The sequence below is a fragment of the Plectropomus leopardus genome, chromosome 20 (genome assembly GCF_026936395.1).
Source record: "Plectropomus leopardus strain MGB_pleo_1.0 chromosome 20, ASM2693639v1, whole genome shotgun sequence".
NCBI lineage: Eukaryota > Metazoa > Chordata > Actinopteri > Perciformes > Serranidae > Plectropomus > Plectropomus leopardus.
Window position 1 is genome coordinate 6,145,514 of NC_142195.1, and position 20,922 is coordinate 6,166,435.

The window sequence follows — 20,922 nt, forward strand, 5'->3', positions numbered from 1 at the left end:
TATAAAATCAATAAAATCTATTAAAAAAGAAAAGAAAAGCCAGGCCCTTTTCAAGTTTATATTCACTATTTTAGACCTCCAGAAAAACTTTCCTCTAGGAACAGTATGTGTTGCTATATTGTTTTTTCCCACAGTTTTATTGAACAAAATATGTACAAAACATGTTTTCTTTTCATCTTTTTTTTTTTTTTACAAAAACTTATTCGGCGAAACCCCTGATATGAATACTTTTTTAATGTATTGTTATTATTTGTTTATTCCCGTGTCCATTTTGTTGGTTCAAATCTAATATTATGATCATTTATTATTATTTATTGTGTCGCTTCATTGTGGACAGTTGACAAAGGTGAAAGTGACATCATCAGTCCAGCTTGCCTCTGATTGGAGGAAATTAAAATTGCAGCTCCTCTGTGTACCACATCATGAAGTAGCCAACAGTGAAATTACACCATTTAAAGCATGACATATCACTTTAAGTCACGTTTAATATGGCCATTAAACATATGGCGATAACATCAAACTATAAATCACGGTGATGGGAGTGTTTGCGTCTCGTGGCTTCATTCAGTCGTGCAGCCCGGTGCGCGTGAGGGGGGCTGGACCAGAGGGGGAGGCTGCAGAGAGGACACACAACTCCGGCGACACCTGCAAACTAACTGCTAACAGACTCTCTCCCGGAGCCGAGACACGGAGGACACGGACGTGAATGCGGAATAACGACGTAAAATGCGTTCACGAAGCGGATAAGAAGCTAGCAACAGAAAAACTTTATTTTACGATAACAAAGTGGTGCGTTTTGAGTCGAGTTTGGACCGAGAGCTGAGAGAGACGACAGCAGGTAATGGCAAGCTTATTCTTCTTCAGCTAAACAGCTAAACAGCTCCTCCTTACAATAGCTTTTTTTTTTTTTTTACAATGAAACAGAAACTGCGCAGTTAGATGGCGTTTATACTTTTTGGGCACTTGCCGTTTTATTCACTCGATAGACGATGCAATGGTGGTGCGTTCACAGGTAAAACGTTAAAAAGCGTGGTGACTTTAATGTCTGCCTCATGTTTCAGATTGTCCTTGATGTCTTGCTGGGATGAATTTACCGGCTGTGTTTGACTGCAGGAGTTTCACTTCCCAGTGAAAGCAGTAGAGGTCATTTATTGTTGTTGATGGATATATTTAAGTGCTGATAATGTGTATTGTAAGGGACTGTTCGTTATCTATGAGAGGGGAGGGGGTGCTGCTGAACGGGGGAGGCATTTCAGATTTTTTTAAGCACTGGGGAGAGTTGTGTTTTTGATTTGGTATAAGGTAGGGCCATTCAACTTTAAATGGTTGTCTTTTTTAAAATTAATTTTAAATACCTTCAGAACCCCCAAAACCTGCCGTTTGAAACATGCATAGGCATCACGTTTTCTGTGCTGCATCCAGATGCCTTTCACAAGTATTTACAACTTTGAACCCTGAGCAAACTGGTTTGATTAATATATAAAAAAAGAAAAACATGGGGGAGAAGGCAAACAGCAACTTAGAAAGACCTTGTCTGCAAATTACAAGAGATTAATAGATTCAGAAAAAACAAGGGAAATAATTGCAGAGAGCTATGTTTAACGTTATCATAATTTTGTAATTAATGTATTTTTAATAGAGTTATTATAACTTTTAAGCAATTTTATCAGGTAATTTCCATTTTTGTTTTTTTCACCCTCCTTTTTTGTTTCTTTTCTTTCTTTCTTTTTTTGCACTTATTCACTGGCAATTTACTTTTTACTAATTTGTTGCTCATTTCGGGGTCTTGTCCTCTTATGTTGCTTGTCACTATCACTTTTTTATTTTTTATTTCTTAAAAAAAAGAAATCATGTCATTTTGTCCAGTTTTTAAAGGATTAAAGACATGTTTTCCAAAACAAAAAATCTCCAAAATCACACCATTTTCAATAGCCAGAATATGTGAAACGTGGTTTTTATGACAGAGGGAGCATCAAAGAATGATACAGACAGTACATAAATAAAGAGGGCATACTCCTTCATAAAATCACAGGATCTGAATAATACGAGTAGTTCAGATATCCTCATGTTTTGGGGCTGAAACTCGACAACAGCGATCTGTCCGTGTGCAGCCGCCCACATCAGGGGGGTGAAGCCTTCCTCATCTTGGAGGTCTATTAGGATGACACATAACAAGATAAATAAACAACATCACTGCATATATTTTCATTCACAAAGCTGCTTGTCCTTTGCGGGAGTACAGTGAAATAGGGGAAGATAATATAATTTGATATTTAAAACTACATTTCTTACTGGTTATTAATGCAGCTTAACAATATTACATAAAAATGTTGGAAAAAAGTAATTAGACAGTATTACTAGTATATAATTTCATTTAATTACTCTCATTAAATACTAAGTTTCATGTGTTATTTAGCATGTTATTCAAGGTTCTTGCAGATTAAGACAAGTCATATTGAAGGTTTTTAAAGACTTTGTTATGCCAGACTGAAGTTTAAGACCAAATTTCTCATAACAAAAGTTAAAGGAGGCTGACACCGTAACGTTGTCCATTCTCTCACCGAGCTGTCACACTGAGGTCACACCGCAAGCCTGAGAAAATGATTGTGGCAGGTGATAGGTGCACCAGTCAGGGACCCTATAAATACATGTACCTGTAGCAGGAACAGAGGTTCCGCTGTTGGTTTGTGCCGGTGGAATGAGGCAGGTGCACACCTCATTCCACACAGGCGTGCAGAAGGCACGGGCTGCAGGAAGACAGGTAGGCGAATTTTGTTTGTTTGTAGGTGAGTGTTGGTTGATGATGTCGTGTTTAGCACGCATTACATTTAATGTTTTTATTACTTTCAGACCTGTTTCCTCGCTGGGTTGAAGGCGGCTGGTAGTCGGTAGGGAAGTTTATCACCGACGTACCAGGTATTTTAAATTTGGTCGTAGCTTTCATATTTTAATTGGTGTGTATTTTAATACGTTTTTGTAATAAAGTGTTTTTAAATTGTTGATGTGTTTCCTTGCAGAGCATCAGTGGTCCATACGCTGCTCTTGCCGGGAATCATTTGTTTTGGTTCGTTTTGTTTCTTTCGGCTTTTTTTCCTGTGTCTAGTCCGCCCTGGCAAGTGAGCCGGTACGGGGCAAAAAAAGAGATGGCTGTTGCCCGTCGGGCGGACTAGTTTCTTTTCTTTTCTTTTCTTTCTTTATGTTTGTTTGTCTTTTTCTTGTCAGCTGCTTCCCCCTCATCACCAGTACCCAGCTTACTCCCGGTCAGGCTGCCAGAGAGGGCCTAAGGTGTGCAAAGTGTGCAGCGAGTACATTCACGCGTGTAAATTGTGAGTGAGAACTCTTGGAGTGCAAATTCATAGTGTGCAGTGTGCTGTGAAAAGATTCACGTGTGTAAACTGTGTTAACTCTTTCGAGTGCAGACCTAAGGATTGCAGTGCATTGGTGTTATTGGAAACTTATCCCCCCCCCCTTTCTGTTAGCATAATTGGGAGTTAAGCTGGGACGCGGGTAATGTGAGAGAAACTGATTTGTAAGCTGAGCTTTTGTAATAAATATTCGCTATCACTTACCTCTGTGACTGTCCTTTTTAAAAGACTAGTACTTGAGCGGGTGTAACACTTGAAAATTCATTGTTTTATGTCATTATCCACAAGCGGCGACACTTTTACAATCGGTGTTTTGGTATTTTTACGCATGCGCAAGTGGGTCACGTCAACAATGCGGTTGCCATCCCTCACTTTGGTTCCGGATTCCTGCTAAGGAAAATATAAAATCTTTTATATTTAACACGTTGAATCCTGAAAACATGGGAAAACCGGCAATGAGCAACTTGGCTATGAAGGCCCCGCAAATTGCAAGTAAGGACTTGAAAAATAAAAATAAGATAGGGAAAATGTCCACACAACTATATTTAGAATTGTCATAATTATATACTGAAAATTATCTTACACAATATTACTACTACTACTACTACTACTACTACTAATAATAATAATAATAATAATAATAACATTAATACTGATTGTTTTTATTATTATTATTATTGTTGTTGTTGTTGTTGTTGTTGTTGTTATTATTATGTTATATGTTGTTATTAACTTGCCTTTTTGCCATGCTTTTGAAAGAAACCAAGCTAATTTGCTCAGGTTTCAAAAGGTTTATAAGGAATAGAAATATGTGTGTGTGTGTGTGTGTGTGTGTGTGTGTGTGTGTGTGTGTGTGTGTGTGTGTGTATATATATATATATATATATATATATATATATATATATATATATATATATATATATATATATTCTTGAGTAGCTGAGTGTGCTTTTACTGGTAATTAAGACAATTATCCACATTCCCTAAGGGTCTAAGAAATGACCTTGAAAGTACTTGACAGCAGGACATCATCTAGTCTTGAGTTTACCTCAGCCTAAAGGGATAGTTTGGATTTTTTTGAAGTGGGTTTGTATGGATTACTTATCCATAATCAGTGTTTTACATACAGTAGATGTCAGTCAGCACACCCCCAGTTTGGAAAAAGCAGGCTAAAATGACACAGTAATCGTCGTGACTCGGTGTCGCTGCTCGTTTAAAGAGACTCTTGCTGTCAAAACTGTTCAAGCTGCATTTTAGTAAATAATACATTTTATGACACCTGTAACTTTTTTTTACAGCTTCACATGAACTCAACATCACTTAAGTTTAAAGAAATCTCATAAAACATAGTAACACTTTGAGTGTTTTATTAAATGCAACAGAAACATCTGACTAAATTAAAGAAATGATGGCAACATTGAGCCTGCTGACACCTGGTGATAACATGCGTTCTTGGTGATCAGATCACATGTGTACAGTGCTAAATACAGGTGTAAACAACCACCAAGACATACTGTGATCCGATGACTCAAACTACCTGCCGAGGTGGACTGGGACACATATGACCAGAGATCTTTTGGACAGGGACATCAGTGCAGGACATGGTGGTTTTGGTGACAAGGGGTTTATGCTCTAAAATGTACCCATGTTGGATCACCCAAACGCATGTTAATGCCGGGTCTAAACGGGCTTGGAGCGTGCTCGGTGGACGGCTGGGATGGCGGCTTTGTGTCGAAGGGTTCATGTTGACTCTCAGGAGCTCTTGGACAGAAGAGGAGTCCTGTCCTGAAACAAATACATCTGTTTGTGCTCTTTGTGTTATGTAAGGAAATATAACATGTCTGCTAACAGCATCAGTGTTCTCCAAAATTCTGTCACACTAATGGACTGTTAAATGACGAACCGTCTTTTAATTTAATGTTATTAACCCTTTAAAATCTTGATCCTCATCAATTCTGTTATGCTGCATTCAGATGCTTCTCACAAGCTTTTTAATCCTCAAAACTGAGCAAATTGGGTTTTGTTACTTTGAAAAACATGTGGGGAAAAGGCAACAAGAAACTTGCCCAAAAATAGTATATGGTGTCAAGAAAATGACCTGGAAATTAGTTAATTTTTTTAAATGGGCAAGTATGATAAGAAAATGATCAAAAAACTAGGGAAAATGTACAAAAAACTATTATTTATAATAATAATGTACTTAAAATTATGTTACAGAAAAATGATTCTACATATATCAATATATTTTAATTCACTGACTTTGACTTTTCTTGTTTTTGTTTATTATTAGGTAATTTTCTTGTATTTTTACTGATTTCATGCAAATTTCTAGGCCATATGTTTCCTACTCTGTTTTTGAAAAAAAGCAACCTAATTTTCTCAGGTTATAAAGAATTAATCTGCTACAGGTTATTTTAGTATAGAAAACATCTAAGGGGTTTATCTTTTATGCTGACTGTAATTCAATATATGGAGAAAAGTTTGAATATCCTCAGCATATGCTAATGTATGGCAGTTATTGTAATATTAAGATCCTTACTTGGTGGACTGAAACACAGACGAGCACCTATCTGCTGCTGTCTAGTGAAGGCAACACTGGATGCTCTGCAGGAATTAAAAAAAATAAAGAACAATAGAAAGAGTAACATTCATCATCTTTGAATTACTAAATAAGACTTGCAGGAGATGTCTGTAAATGTTGTCATTAATTTTTACCTCTGTCTGCTCTCCCGTTTGTCCTGTGGGTCGGATGTAAGCATTTCCTCTTTGTCGTCAAGGTGGATGTGCTTCAGGAACGCTGAGACTGGGTCTTCCTCCTCCGCTGCTTCCTATGTGGATGTTGGAGCGGTGCACATCATCCTGCTGACTGACAGTAAGATTATCTTTAATCTATTAAATAACAGAAAAGTGCGTACATGGCCAATTTACACAATACCATAAATGATTTATCTTTATGTAAATGAGGAGTTCATTCTCATCCTGAAGTCCACAGTGAAAAGTCAGCAGCTCAGGAGGTGGAGAAAAAGAAATAAGGGTTTATGAGGCAAATAATATTTATGCAAATAAAATGTATTTAATCAATTATATTACATGGAGAAAAAAACTCACCTTTTTTTTAGCCCACACTAAACAACAGCAGCTCCGTGGTGGTGAAGTAGGATAAAGTTAAATATGATGAAGAATGTTAATATTAAACAAATTACCAATTTTCAAATTATCGAATAAGTATGGATAAAATGAACTTGTCAAAGAAAGAGAATGTTAAAAGTGAGCTTACACTTACCTATTTTACCTATTTTGTCTATGGTAAACTGAAACTGGTCAGGTGGTGGAGTAAGATAAAAGTAAAGTCATAAATTGTAAGTAAACTAGAAATCTGAGTCAATGAAATAATCTTACCAAAGAAAAAAGTTTAATTCGTAAGCTCACACTCACGGTTTGTATCCACAGTGAACAGCAGCAGCTCAGATAGAGTGAGATAAAAGTGGAGTCAAAATGATTAGTAAATGTGAAATCAAAGTAAGTAAAATAAACTTGTCAAAGAAAAAGAAAAGGTTAATTAGTTAGCTTATACTCACTTCTACCGTCCACTGCGAACAGCAGCAGTTCAGTCAAGTCAAAAATGGTTCATGAAACAAGAAATTTGAGAAATCTGTGTTATTAAAATAAACATATCAAAGAAAAAAGGTAAAGGAGGAAGCTCACGCTCAACTTTGGTGTCCTAAGTGAACAGCAGCACTCAGGTGATGGTGTGAGAGAGGAAAAATAAATAACGGTTAGTGAGACAGAAAAGTCATCTTTGAATGACTAAATAATTGGTATTATTTGAACAAACAGATGTAGTATACGGATATAAGGTAGGTCACATAATATTACTGTCTGTTAATATTGCAGATTATTCTAAGTCACTTTCTCCACAAGTCAGTACTTACTTTTTGTGTCCACGGTGATCTGCAGCAGCACAGGTGGTTGTAAAAGATAAGAGTAAAATCAGAAATGGTCAGTAAGACAAGAAAACGCAGTAAAATAAATTTGTCAAAGAAACAAATGTTAGTTAGTAAGCTCACACTTATCTTTTCTGTCTGTGGTGAACAGCTGTTTAGGTCGTGGAATAAGAGAGGGAACCCAAAATGGTTAGTAAGACAAATAATCTTTGAATTATTGAATCAATGGATAAATGGGCACATACAATTACATTAATTACTTTCTATGTCCTTCTATAATATCCTATTTTAAGTCACTTTTTTTAAAAGTCAGAAGCTCATACTTACTTTTTTCATCCATGTTGAACAGCAGCAGCTCAGGCAGTGATGTGAAAGAGAGAACATAAAAAACAGTGAGTAAAACTGACAACTAATGATCTTTGGAGTATTAAATGAGTGCTATTATATGAACAAACAGGCTTTGTGTACAATATGTAGCTGGCGTACACGATAGTTTACATTACGTTCTGTATTTATATTATATACGTATATAACTTATCTTGTATAAGTTAGAATGTCATACTTACTTTTTTTGCTGTTGGGGAAAAAAAACAAATGTTAGTGAAACAAATACTAAATTATTATTATTGAATATTATGAATATGACATATTTTATAGAGTTACTTACCTTTTTGGCCATATTAACGCATTTTGGGTTGCTGATGATAGATGTTTGGTAAGTATACAGTTCAGAGTGCTTGATGTCAGGTAGACTTTAAATAGCGCTATGTTGGTCCCATGAGGTTCGCTCATATTGGATGTCCTGTTTTTTGTTGGTTTTTTTTTAGTTCTTTTTTATTTTAGACAGACTCTAAACTACTTTTTAGGAGCTCTGTTGGTTCCATGAGGTTTGCACATACTGGATGTCCTGGTTTCTGTATTTTTGTTTGTTTGTTTGTTTGTATGTTTTGGGTTTTTTAGGTTAGGCAGACTTCCAACTACGTTTGGGGAACTTTGTTGGCTCCTTAAGACTTGCACATGCTGGATGTCCTTTTTTGGGGGGGGGGGGTTATTTAGTAATTTAAAGCCTGTCTTACTTTAAAAATAAGACAGGCTTTAAATTACTTTTTAGGAGCTCTGTTGGTTCCATGAGGTTTGCACATACTGGATGTCCTGGTTTCTGTATTTTTTGTTTGTTTGTTAGTTTGTATGTTTTGGTTTTTTTTAGGTTAGGCAGACTTCAAACTATGTTTGGGGAGCTTTGTTGGTTCCTTGAAACTTGCACGTGCTGGATGTCCTTGTTTTGGGGGGGGGTGTTATTTAGTAATTTAAAGCCTGTCTTACTTTAAAAATAAGACAGACTTTAAATTACTTTTTAGGATCTTTGTTGGGTCCATAAGGCTTGCACATACTGGATGTCCTGGGTTTTTTTTAGGATAGGCAGAAACTACTTTTGGAGAGCTTTGTTAGTTTGTACATATTGGCTGTTCTGTGGTTTTAGGTGTCCAGGTGGTCTGAGAGTGAGGTGCCATGAGGTGCTTTTTTCATCCATCTTCTTCTTTTAGTGGAGTCATCTTTAGTGACATGTTTAGTGTTGAGAGCCATGTACAGTTTTGCAGTAGGAGACACTGGTGCTACAAGAAGAAATGTAGTGTTCATTTGAACAGCAACCAAACCAAAGATTCTTCAGCCCTGCCAGTCGCAAAGGCTACATGCACGGGATGTCAACAGCCCTGCCAGACGCAAGGGCTACCTGGGGAATGCTGGACCTGCCAGACGCAAAGACCAGCCCTCAGGATGAAAGAAATGCTGATCGATCCAACGTGCAAAGAATCGGATATACTCCAAAAATGTCCTTGTGCAAAGACGCTACCTGGAGTTTAAACAGCCCTGCCAGACGCAAAGGCTGCTTTGTCTTCCTCAGCCCTGCCAGACGCAAAGGCTGCTTTGTCTTCCTCAGCCCTGCCAGACGCAAAGGCTGCTTTGCCTTCCTCAGCCCTGCCAGACGCAAAGGCTGCTTTGTCTTCCTCAGCCCTGCCAGACGCAAAGGCTGCTTTGCCTTCCTCAGCCCTGCCAGACGCAAAGGCTACATGCACGGGGTGTCGACAACCCTGCCAGACGCAAGGGCTACCTGGGGCATTGCTGGCCTTGCTAGACGCAAGAGCTGGCCCTCTGAAAGAAATAAAATGTCGATCAATCCACCGTGCAAAGAATGAGGAGATACTCCTGGTGCAAGACACTACTTGGGGTGCTGAAGCCCTGCCAGACGCAAAGGCTGCCATAGGAATCAGTGGTCCTGCTGAGCAGTGGAAGTGATGAAGGGCAGATGAGTGATTGCTCTGATGTTTCAAGCAAGAAATTCTGCCCATTCATCCTAGACTCAATCCCAGTCGCTGTCTTCAGCCCACCTTCGCCTCTTCGCGTCAGCCTCCTCCTGCTCCTCTTCCTCCTCTTCCTCCTCCTCCTCCTCCTCCTCGCTCTCTTCTCTGTCTCTCTTCGTGGAGGAGCCAACGCCAGAAGGTCCAGGAACCACTGCATCTTCAAGCTCCTCGGAAGCATCTTCATGGGAGATGGGCCCGATGTCCTCAACATCCGACTCAGGGTCCTCAAAAGCCGCCAATACACTGAACTCGGAGATCTCAGAGGACGTGTACTCTTCAGGTTCCCAATACTCGGCCCTGTGAAGCATGTTCTCAACAGCAGCACCAACAGGCATAGGCATAGCATGAGGGTCAGCATCAAGGAAAGCATCAAAAGCATCACCATGATCATAAGGGTCACCATAACGGATGTCCTCATGTTCAGCGTGAGGGAAAGCAAGAGGAACATTGCGAGGAGCTTGAGGAGCAAAGTAATTTGCAGAAAGAGCATTGCGAATAGCATGCTGAATAGCAGGAGGAGCATAGGGGCGAGGAGCATAGTTATTAGCAGGAGGAGCATAGTGATTAGCAGGAGGAGCATAGGGGTGAGGAGCATAGTGATTAGCAGGAGGAGCATAGGGGTGAGGAGCATAGTGATTAGCAGGAGGAGCATAGGGGTGAGGAGCATAGCGATAAGCAGGAGGAGCATAGGGGTGAGGAGCATAGCGATAAGCAGGACGAGCATAGGGGTGAGGAGCATAGTGATAAGCAGGAGGAGCATAGGGGTGAGGAGCATAGTGATTAGCAGGAGGAGCATAGGGGTGAGGAGCATAGTGATAAGCAGGAGGAGCATAGGGGTGAGGAGCATAGTGATTAGCAGGAGGAGCAAAGGGGTGAGGAGCAAAGTTATTAGCAGCATGGGGATAAGGGAAAGGAACACCAGGGGGAAAAGCAAGGGGAACAGGGTAGTGAGCAGGGAAGGGAACAGCTGGGTGTGCAGGTGGGAACGGCTGCTGACCCTCTACGTTACCTCTCGGAGGCGCTGCCTCCTGAAGCCCGTCCACGTCATCCACCTCGACACCGCCAACCTCTTCCTCCTCGTCCTGGTAGTCAGGCAGGACTGGCTCATCGGGGGGTCTCTCAGGGGGTGCAGTGCTCAATGGCCAAAAGGAGCCAGCTGAGGAAGAAAACATATTTTTAATATTTCACATTTTCCACTTCACAAAACAAAAGCAAATATGATCAGTAAACTCTCAGCTTGCCCCAATTTCTTTGGGAAATACCAACTTTGTATTCTTATGCTGGATTGCACCAACAAGGATTAACTTGTAAACCTGAATAAATCACGTTGTAAGTTTAAATTCTATTGCACCAAATTTCAACATAAGTTTAAGGAAGATTATATCTCAGTTTAGTTTTTGCTCTAAACCTAAATTCAATTTAATTCTATAGCTTTATGTAAATTTGGGCTAACTGATCAAGCATGGCAGTGACAGAAATGCAGCTGTATCACTTTTGGCCCTGAGGTTTTACGCTACCAGCTGTTTCCAGAGGGTGATGAGGATCAGTTTGGCCTACACAACTCGACTGCCTGCCAGATTGTCGGCAGAGTTTCTCAAAGGAGGAAAAAATCTGAGCCTCTGCAGAGCCATAATAAGTACCAATAATCTAGCAACTTAGAAAGCTGGACAATGCAACGTTTATTGTTGCGTAAAAGCAGCATTTTAAACAGTTAATGCCCCCTTTACCTCTTTTTTATACTTACTTGGTGCCGCAAGCAAGCTGATATGAGCTGTGTATTTATTTATTGTAAGTATTTGTTTATTTATTATTTCAATTCCTATATGACATGTGTCTCAAATCATTGAACTCAGTTTAAATATATATTATAGCTAAAGTGACTAAGGCTGACTTGTGTTCAGTCAGATATGACATTCAGTACTGTCTCTGCTCAGTGAGAGAGGAATCAGTTCATTTAACCCTCATTTGCATCAGACAATTCTGTGGACTTTTGGTAGTCCACCTACAGAAAGCATTTGTGACATCTCAACAAATTATTGTTTTTTCGGATTATCTGTATGTGACAATTCATGAATATGCCTACATACTCACAGAGTAATTTAGCTGAATTTAGACTGAGTAGATAGTTCAGTTAAATTATTCTAAAAATATGTAGTAAATTGACACATATACTCCATACACTGTAAATTCTGGAGAAATAATCTTGGAAACCCATTTTATTGGAAAAAGAAAGAACATATAACTATTAATCTTAAATCGGGTTACTTTACTTACTAAGCTGTATTTACTTTTTTTGTGAAGTTGTTGCAGTTTCAAAATGACAGGTTAAATTACCTCATTCTTTCTTAGTGTTAGCAGCGTCAGAAAACCAAGTTAGTTTGACTTGAACTTGATCATGCCAAAAAGGATTTTGTAATGATGAAGTTTCTGCTAGTTTTGTTAACATGTTTAAGAAGATACAAATATGAATGAGTAGTATGCAGCCGGCACAATGCAGATATATAGCAAAATAACTTGAAAAATATATAGAAAACTCCAAGGCCCTCTTGTTGAAATGCATTTGTTTTTAAGGCATAGTCATTTTGCACCTTTAAAACACTCCGACATGAAACATGAAACTCAGCGGAGTGTGTTTTGAAGGTGCAACATTACTATGCTGTAAAAAATACATGCATTTTAATATAAAGATGATTCCTTGAGTTTTCTTTTGACTTTTCAAGTCTCGGTGTATCCCTACCCAAAGAGCACCTCGAACAGAGTGACTTTGAGTCCAGGAAGTGCTTTTCTTGCAGTTTTGAAATAGCACAGTGAACTTTTACTGACATCGCTTAGACTGAGAAAGATTGATTTGATTACACTTGTCATTAATAAGTTGCAACATTAAAAATGTAAGTAAACCTCACAAAAAAGTCAACATAAATTGAGATTAATAGTTATATTTTTCATGGCAATTTGTTTCCTAGATTTTTAAAATATAAACTTGTCACATTTTACAGTATTAGTTTAGAATCAACAATTCAGCTATTTTGCTTTATGTTGATATTTATCAGATTATCTGTATGTGACAATTCATGAATATACCTATATACTCACAAAATAATGTAGTTGTACTTGGACTGAGTAGATAGTACAAGTTCAACTAAATAATTCTTAGCATATGTTGTGACTTGTCACATATATATATACTATAGATAAAAAATCTACAGACAAAGCAAAATAGTTAAATTGTTGATTCTCAATGAGCGGGCTGTTTAAATGCTACAAATCTTGATAAACTTATTTGTAAGTGGACTATGCAAATGTGCTACCCACAGTTCAACATTCCTGTTTGCATTCCTGCTTTTGCCTATGAAAATGCATCTTATTCCTTATAACCACAACAGAAGTCAGACTGGTATAATAGTAATCAGAACGAAATGCCACAATTCTTTCATGTTGCATCATATATAGTACAGTGATATAGAGACAAGAGATGGTTTGACACTAATGAGGATGTAATTCCCCCTCCAAGATAAACTAAGTAAAGGTTTGAGCGAACAGACCCACGTGCGCAGTTACGCACAATAAAACATGAAACCCTCCACGAAATGACGTAAAATCAACAACAATGCTGTTTCAAAAATAGATGTGGGAAGTGCAGTTTTCCAAGAGTGTCTAATCCCCCCGAGATAAGCTGTGTAAAACACTAACATGCAACCGGAAAGTTTGAGCGCAAAGACCTGCGTGCGTAATTACGCACGGTAAAACGCAGGCGACCTCATGAAATCATGCATCAAAAACAGGACTTAATTAACCAAACAAAACCGGCGTTTTTTTTTTGTTTTTGGCACACTAATTGTTGATATTTAGTTAAAGTCGATCTCTCAATTTATGAGTTCAAATCATGCAGCACGGAGGAGACGGTGACACTTTGGATGCAGGACGCGCACAGTCACAGCACGAAAAACAACTCATCGATTACTTTCATAAGAAAATACCACATGAACGAGCAAAGCATATCGTAATGTTCTGATAATAGTGATATTTTAAGTATGAGCTCTGAGTGATCACTGAGCGCCTTTAGGTCCAAAAACTGTCAAACACTTTAAGTCAATTCTCATTCAGACTCAGAGTAATATAGCAACCTGTTTGTGCATTTTTAAGGAATTTGAACGAAGATGTATCTAATGATGTGATAAATTTAAACTTTAAAAGGACCAGACAACAGCAGCCTCAACGCTCTGCACAATCTACACAGAGAAACGTGCCCCGGTTTGTTTACACCTGCGCGTTCTGACGTCTGGACTTGCGCTCCCACACCTTCCATCGTCTCCATGGCGCTCAAGATCAACAAATCTTTTTTGCATTTTTCGAAAAATGGCCCTTTTTGCATTTTTCGAAAAATGGCCCCGTCGCCATTTTGTTTCATTAAATTTCGACAAAAAATTTGGAAAATTCACAATTATCAAACAAAAATATCAGTGTCTCAGAATCAATACACCACCATTAACACATTCCACACTTCTCCCGCCAAATTTAGTAAATTCAATTCATAAAAATCATTTTACACCGAAAAACATCCAGTATCACCAAAAGCTGTGTTTTGCTAACAGGTCAATTAGCATTTTGTTAATAGACTCTCCTCAAATTCAATAATTTACCATAATTAAATGCATTTTTTGTCGAAATTCTCTCATAAGTGGCCTATATGTGCAACATTTATCAATAAATCCCCAAAACTACATTTGACATGATATAACAAGGTGTCTTACTAGCAAAGGAGGCGATCCAACGCCTGATACGGGCCAGCAGGTGCTCCTCCGCGGGGGGTCCGGACGCCATCTTTCAGCAGGTAGCTTCAGGTGTAGTTTTCAGCTCAGATATCCAACAATTTCTTCTGTAGACGTTGTTTCCAACTTTACAGCAGACGGGTTTTGCAGGTCAACTCGTATCAAGTCCAAGTGCAAATGAAGATTCTCGAAGTCCGGCGGCTTTTATAGGGCTTCTTAGAACATGTTCAGTTTCCATGACTTTTACTGACGCACGTGCGTGAGCGACGTTGTAGACCTACACAGTAAATGGATGATAAGGATGCAGACCCTGAATTGGGACACAGCTTTGGTGATGAGCATCATCTTCTGCTGACTCTGCAGAAACTTTTGCAGCACCTGTTGCGTGCAGCTAGTCTATCTAATAATGAGCACACGCAGCCTGGCCTCTGCAATTTACACCATCTGTATTGCATATAGTTGTAGTCTATATGTGCAAATTATTCCTTGTATCTCTCCCCTGTATTTTCAAATACAAAGAAATGTCCACACCATCAGTCAGGGCCGTAAAAACCTATGAATCAATATGGGGGACCCAACCCTCCAGGGGGGTCTGCAGAAATATCCCCCAGGAGATAATTTTTAACAAAGTTAACCGCTAGTGTGACCATTTTGAAACAAATATCATGCATTAGGGGGTTTGATGACTAAGGACCATTTTAGGCAGCCAGAATATGACTGAGGGCGACACAGGAAAAGTGCAGACTGTTTTAATGACACAAGACATTTTTTTAAACTGACATTTTACTGAGATTTTTTAATTATATTTGTTTATGATAAAATAACACTTAACAAAAACTAATTGACAGCGATAAAGCCTCCGTAACACTCATATTTAGTCTTCCATTTGTTCGTACATTTGAAGTGCACACATAGACGGTTTTAATGGCATATAACATTTTTCAGTGACATTTATGTTTATTTATGACAAACTCATAATTGACAGTGATACAACCAACATAACACTCACATTACATTCTAGTTTTCCACTTGTTAATAACAATTTGTTTTGATAATTTAATATTGATGAAAAAGAGAGGGTTTGGCTAGTATATATTATAATTACTACCTAGATTTCATTACAAAGTAGCAAGATCAAGAAGTAACTAAGTAGCCAAATAAGTGGGTAAAATCAAAGTAACAGTTAATTGTAATCTGAAATGACTGCCAAGTCAAACTGATCAAAAAGCCAGCCTTTGTATTGCAATAATAAACTGATATTTGAATAGTAAGGTATTTGCTTGTTACCATACAGCTTCCTATATTTATATTTGCACATGTCCATTTTCCTGTCTTTAACTCATAGATGCAGGCAGTTCATGTCTTATAGGAATACTTTTGCAAATTCACTTCACTTATAGTAAATTCATAGTCCTTACCAGAGGTGTTTCTAGGATTTGAGGACATGAGAGATTTTTTTTAACAAGTTCTATTTTATGCTTTTTTTTATGCAATCAGGCACCTCATTTACAAGTCTAGAATGACAGATTATTAGATGTGAGGCTTTTAAAAAAATATTTATATATATATATATATATATTCTATTTATATCTGGGGCTACATTCGGGCTGACGCCTCAGATGAGGAAGCCAAACAGCGCCGCTGGTCATTACCTAACATGTGAAAGATGAAATTTCTCAGGTTTTGCTTTGTTCTTTTTTTGCCAAAATGAAGATTAAACAGACATAAATAAAAGGAAACTGATAAGACCAAAATAAAGTTCCACTCAAAGATCATTTGGAAATCTCAGCAAACATTGCATGAAGTCATTTAATTCTCATTAACTGACTAAATTAAAGTATTTTTGAGTTTTATATGGCAGACCAGCTCTATAATATGTCCCATTAATGTCTTTAATTCTAATTAATAGCTGTGGAAAAATAATGACTGATCTCCAGACCCGAGACGGCCAGATGTTCCAGAATAACAATTAAATAATGGCACCTTGTCCTCACATGAGAAAAGTTCAACAAAGCAGAAAGATTTGGAGCTTGTTTGATATTCTTTTCGATCAGTTTACCAAATTAATGATGGGGAATTACAAAGTGGTTCCAGCAGTGGTTATTATTTTCCTTCAAAGCTCCAAAATGTTAATCAGATTTAGAGGTTACAGCAAATATTTTCCCAAAGTCTGTCAAATCCCTTCATCAGTAGGCATAAATAACAATAATAATACATTTACTCACAGGTTGTGTCTACTAAAAGACACAACATCTGTTAAAATGATCATAAAAATACGTTATAATTATTGTCTTTTGTAACTTTTTATTAAAATATTTTTTATTATTTAAACTTGTTTTTCTCTTTCTCATCAGTTACAAACACAGTAAATAGAAGGATAAAATAATAATAAATATTTCAACAGAATGCTTTTACATAAAGAAACTATACCTATTTAAATGATCATAAATGAATGCAGCAAAATAATTGTCCCTTTATTTAAATTTTTTGTTATTTTGAATTGATTTTAAATTTACTTTTTTATTTTTTTTCTTGTCATTAATAAATCTAATAATAGCAAAGATAAAATAATATAACAACAAGTACAACAGCAAATTAATAACAATAACAATGAAACATTTTAACAAATTTTAACAAATTAAAATTTTGAACACAAACATTAATAAAACATTAAAAGCAGTTGTAAAAGGTCTTGATTGGTGATTTGAACAGCAACAGACTGGTGCAGACTTGAATGTGTTTGTGGAGAGATAAACATGCAGTAGTATGTTTTTGTTGTTGTGAGGTAGTGTGAATGAGGTGCTATGAAGTACTACGTCAGGATCTTGACGTTCTCTGTTTGTTTTGATGTGACTGTCTGGAGCCTGAAAAGCTGCAAAGCAGCAATTAATAGGCTTTGCAGGATAAACAGTGCTCAAGCCCCTGGAGCATTTATCCCATTCATTAGGACTACAGGTTTGTGTGATGCTTTATTTTGTGTCATTTTACATTCTGTTGATGCTGATGTTAACCCCTTTCCTCACACAGATTTAGAAATCATTTGATCTTTCAACACATAATCTATCAGTTAAACTTCAGAAAGTCATTTTTCCAGTTTTACCTCTCTTTTAGGACACTTAGAGGAGGGGGGAAAAACATAGAAATTGGATATTTTGCAAGAGGAAAACCTCATGAATAGGATTTTTAACTGCGCTTTGACTGTGTTGCAAAATTCAAATCCCTCAGTCTGAACTTAAGGACTGATTTTTTTTATCATTAGTGTGTTTGAGAGGTCAAGAGGAGCTTTGGAGGCTCAGTTTGTTCAAGTAAAAATTACCACACAGCGCTTCATAAGCGGTTATTGTTGGACTGTGTGTGGAATGTCTAAACAGGGAGAAAAGCTCTGATTGAAACAGAATGTGTTGGGATCCCACTACTCTCATTACTCTGCAAAGAGAGATTTCTGTCCCGAGGCCTCTTTGTGCAGCTATTGCTGTTTACTTGTTTGTTTGTTGTGTCACTAATGAGAAAGGTCAGGGGTTTTGGGCCTTGCCTGCTGCTGTGATGACACAACAGGGGGTTTAGGAAATTAAAAGCTTCAGTTGCACTGAGGAAGTTTTGTTAGTTTTGTGTCTTAGTTTCTGACAGCGTGGGATTAAATCCTCAGTGTGCTGCTCTCGCCATCTACAGGAAACCCGGGTGACATGTATTGAAAACAAGATGATTACACCAGATTTGTGCTTTATTCCTCGCCTGCTGTGGACATCATTTTGTGGTGCATTTTGCAATTTAATGAGAAAAATAAGCATGGGATGAAAGATGATGCATCTAGGCTGCAATCTGGAAAACCTCCACATGATGGCAGTATTGTATGGCAGTATAACTGCACTCATTTTGTACTCACTGATATACTTTTTCCAACAGATGGCACCAGAGTCTCATTGCAGTGCTGCTAATATAATGAGCTTTGTCCCTCTCCCACATTTAAAAAAAAATGATAATGACAACAATTTACAACTTAGATAAACAGAGCAATAGCACATATCAATTAAAGATAGCAAAAGCCAATCAAATAAGCATATATGATATAAATAAATATATAAAACATCCAAACTACAATATACAAGATAGCTAAAACAAAACAAAACAATGAATTAGGTTGATAATAATAATAATACTAATAATAATAATAATAAGAATAATGATAATAATAATAATAAATACAAAATAAACTGCATTGTCAGAGAGAGGAAGTACACTGCTCAAAAAAATTAAAGGGAACACTTAAACAACACAGTGTAACTCCAAGTCAATCACACTTCTGTGAAATCAAACTGTCCACTTCGGAAGCAACACTGATCGACAATCAATTTCACATGCTGTTGTGCAAATGGAATAGACAACAGGTGGAAATTATAGGCGATTAGCAAGACACCCCCAATAAAGGAGTGGTTCTGCAGGTGGTGACCACAGACCACTTCTCAGTCCCTGTGCTTTCTGGCTGATGTTTTGGTCACTTTTGAATGCTGGCGGTGCTTTCACTCTAGTGGTAGCATGAGACGGAGTCTACAACCCACACAAGTGGCTCAGGTAGTGCAGCTCATCCAGGATGGCACATCAATGCGAGCTATGTCAAGAAGGTTTGCTGTGTCTGTCAGCGTAGTGTCCGGAGCATGGAGGCGCTACCAGGAGACAGGCCAGTACATCAGGAGACGTGGAGGAGGCCGTAGGAGGGCAACAACCCAGCAGCAGGACCGCTACCTCTTCCTTTGTGCAAGGGGGAACAGGAGGAGCACTGCCAGAGCCCTGCAAAATGACCTCCAGCAGGCCACAAATGTGCATGTGTCTGCTCAAACGGTCAGAAACAGACTCCATGAGGGTGGTATGAGGGCCCGACGTCCACAGGTGGGGGTTGTGCTTACAGCCCAGCATCATGCAGGACGTTTGGCATTTGCCAGAGAACACCAAGATTGGCAAATTCGCCACTGGCGCCCTGTGCTCTTCACAGATGAAAGCAGGTTCACACTGAGCACGTGTGACAGACGTGACAGAGTCTGGAGATGCCGTGGAGAACGTTCTGCTGCCTGCAACATCCTCCAGCATGACCTGTTTGGCAGTGGGTCAGTAATGGTGTGGGGTGGCATTTCTTTGGGGGGCCGCACAGCCCTCCATGTGCTCGCCAGAGGTAGCCTGACTGCCATTAGGTACCGAGATGAGATCCTCAGACCCCTTGTGAGACCATATGCTGGTGCGGTTGGCCCTGGGTTCCTCCTAATGCAAGACAATGCTAGAGTTCATGTGGCTGGAGTGTGTCAGCAGTTCCTGCAAGACGAAGGCATTGATGCTATGGACTGGCCCGCCCGTTCCCCAGACCTGAATCCAATTGAGCACATCTGGGACATCATGTCTCGCTCCATCCACCAACGCCACGTTGCACCACAGACTGTCCAGGAGTTGGCGGATGCTTTAGTCCAGGTCTGGGAGGAGATCCCTCAGGAGACCATCCGCCACCTCATCAGGAGCATGCCCAGGCGTGGTAGGGAGGTCATACAGGCACGTGGAGGACACACACACTACTGAGCCTCATTTTGACTTGTTCTAAGGACATTACATCAAAGTTGGATCAGCCTGTAGTGTGTTTTTCCACTTTAATTTTGAGTGTGACTCCAAATCCAGACCTCCATGGGTTAACAAATTTGATTTCCATTGATAATTTTTGTGTGATTTTGTTGTCAGCACATTCAACTATGTAAAGAACAAAGTATTTAATAAGAATATTTCATTCATTCAGATCTAGGATGTGTTATTTTAGTGTTCCCTTTATTTTTTTGAGCAGTGTATTTGTCCCCTTCCCACATGGCCTATAACCCATCTCCTCAATGAATCACGACAACAGCATGCAGGAGAAACTGTAAAATAGCTCAGACTGCAGACTGCATTCAAAGTAAGACAGTATTGCTGTAGACACTCTGTTTTGACCTCATTTCACATATTGAAAGTCGTTAGCAGCGAATGGGATAAGTCTGGGAGCAGGAAGGGTGGGAAAGTCCTCCTCTGGCTTCCTGTTACTGTCATACGTCTGTGTGTGATTATGGTTACAATCCAACTGAGGTTTCTATTCAGCTGAAGGGCATTAGGAAGTAAAGTGCTTCATGCAAATTCAACACTGATATGAAACAGAGCTGTCTTTTCCCCCTCAGTGCACAAGTCTTTTATACTTGTCTGTATTTAAAATGTTCAGTTAAAATGTCCATAATACAAAAATAAAATGTAGATGACTACATACAAACCTCTCAGGCTAACTGATGCGGTAATATATATGCTCCTTGTCTGTTTTAAGAATTGATTTTAAGGTTTTACTGATTACTTTTAAAGCATGTATGGGTCTTGCTCCAATTTCCGAAATGTTGACCTCATATGAGCCAACAGCCATCAGGACCCCTCGAATTAGGAACGGCCTGCCTGAGGACATAACACTCGCAGAATCTGTGACGTCTTTTGAATC

The 20,922-nt window shown here is 38.6% G+C and overlaps 1 long non-coding RNA gene across 3 annotated transcripts; it reads left to right on the forward strand.

Moving 5' to 3' along the window:
• Positions 1 to 2,583: 2,583 nt before the first annotated feature.
• LOC148186158 (uncharacterized) lies at positions 2,584 to 20,640 on the forward strand. 3 transcript variants are annotated; one of them, XR_015775180.1, is made up of 5 exons: positions 2,584 to 2,761; positions 2,851 to 2,916; positions 3,018 to 3,326; positions 6,143 to 6,237; positions 20,618 to 20,640. It is a non-coding gene; the product is annotated as an uncharacterized LOC148186158 (long non-coding RNA). The 3 variants fall into 3 exon arrangements; XR_015775181.1 differs by lacking the exon at positions 20,618 to 20,640 and adding an exon at positions 7,461 to 7,475; XR_006105340.2 differs by lacking the exons at positions 6,143 to 6,237; positions 20,618 to 20,640 and having other exon boundaries at positions 3,018 to 3,637.
• Positions 20,641 to 20,922: the final 282 nt, after the last annotated feature.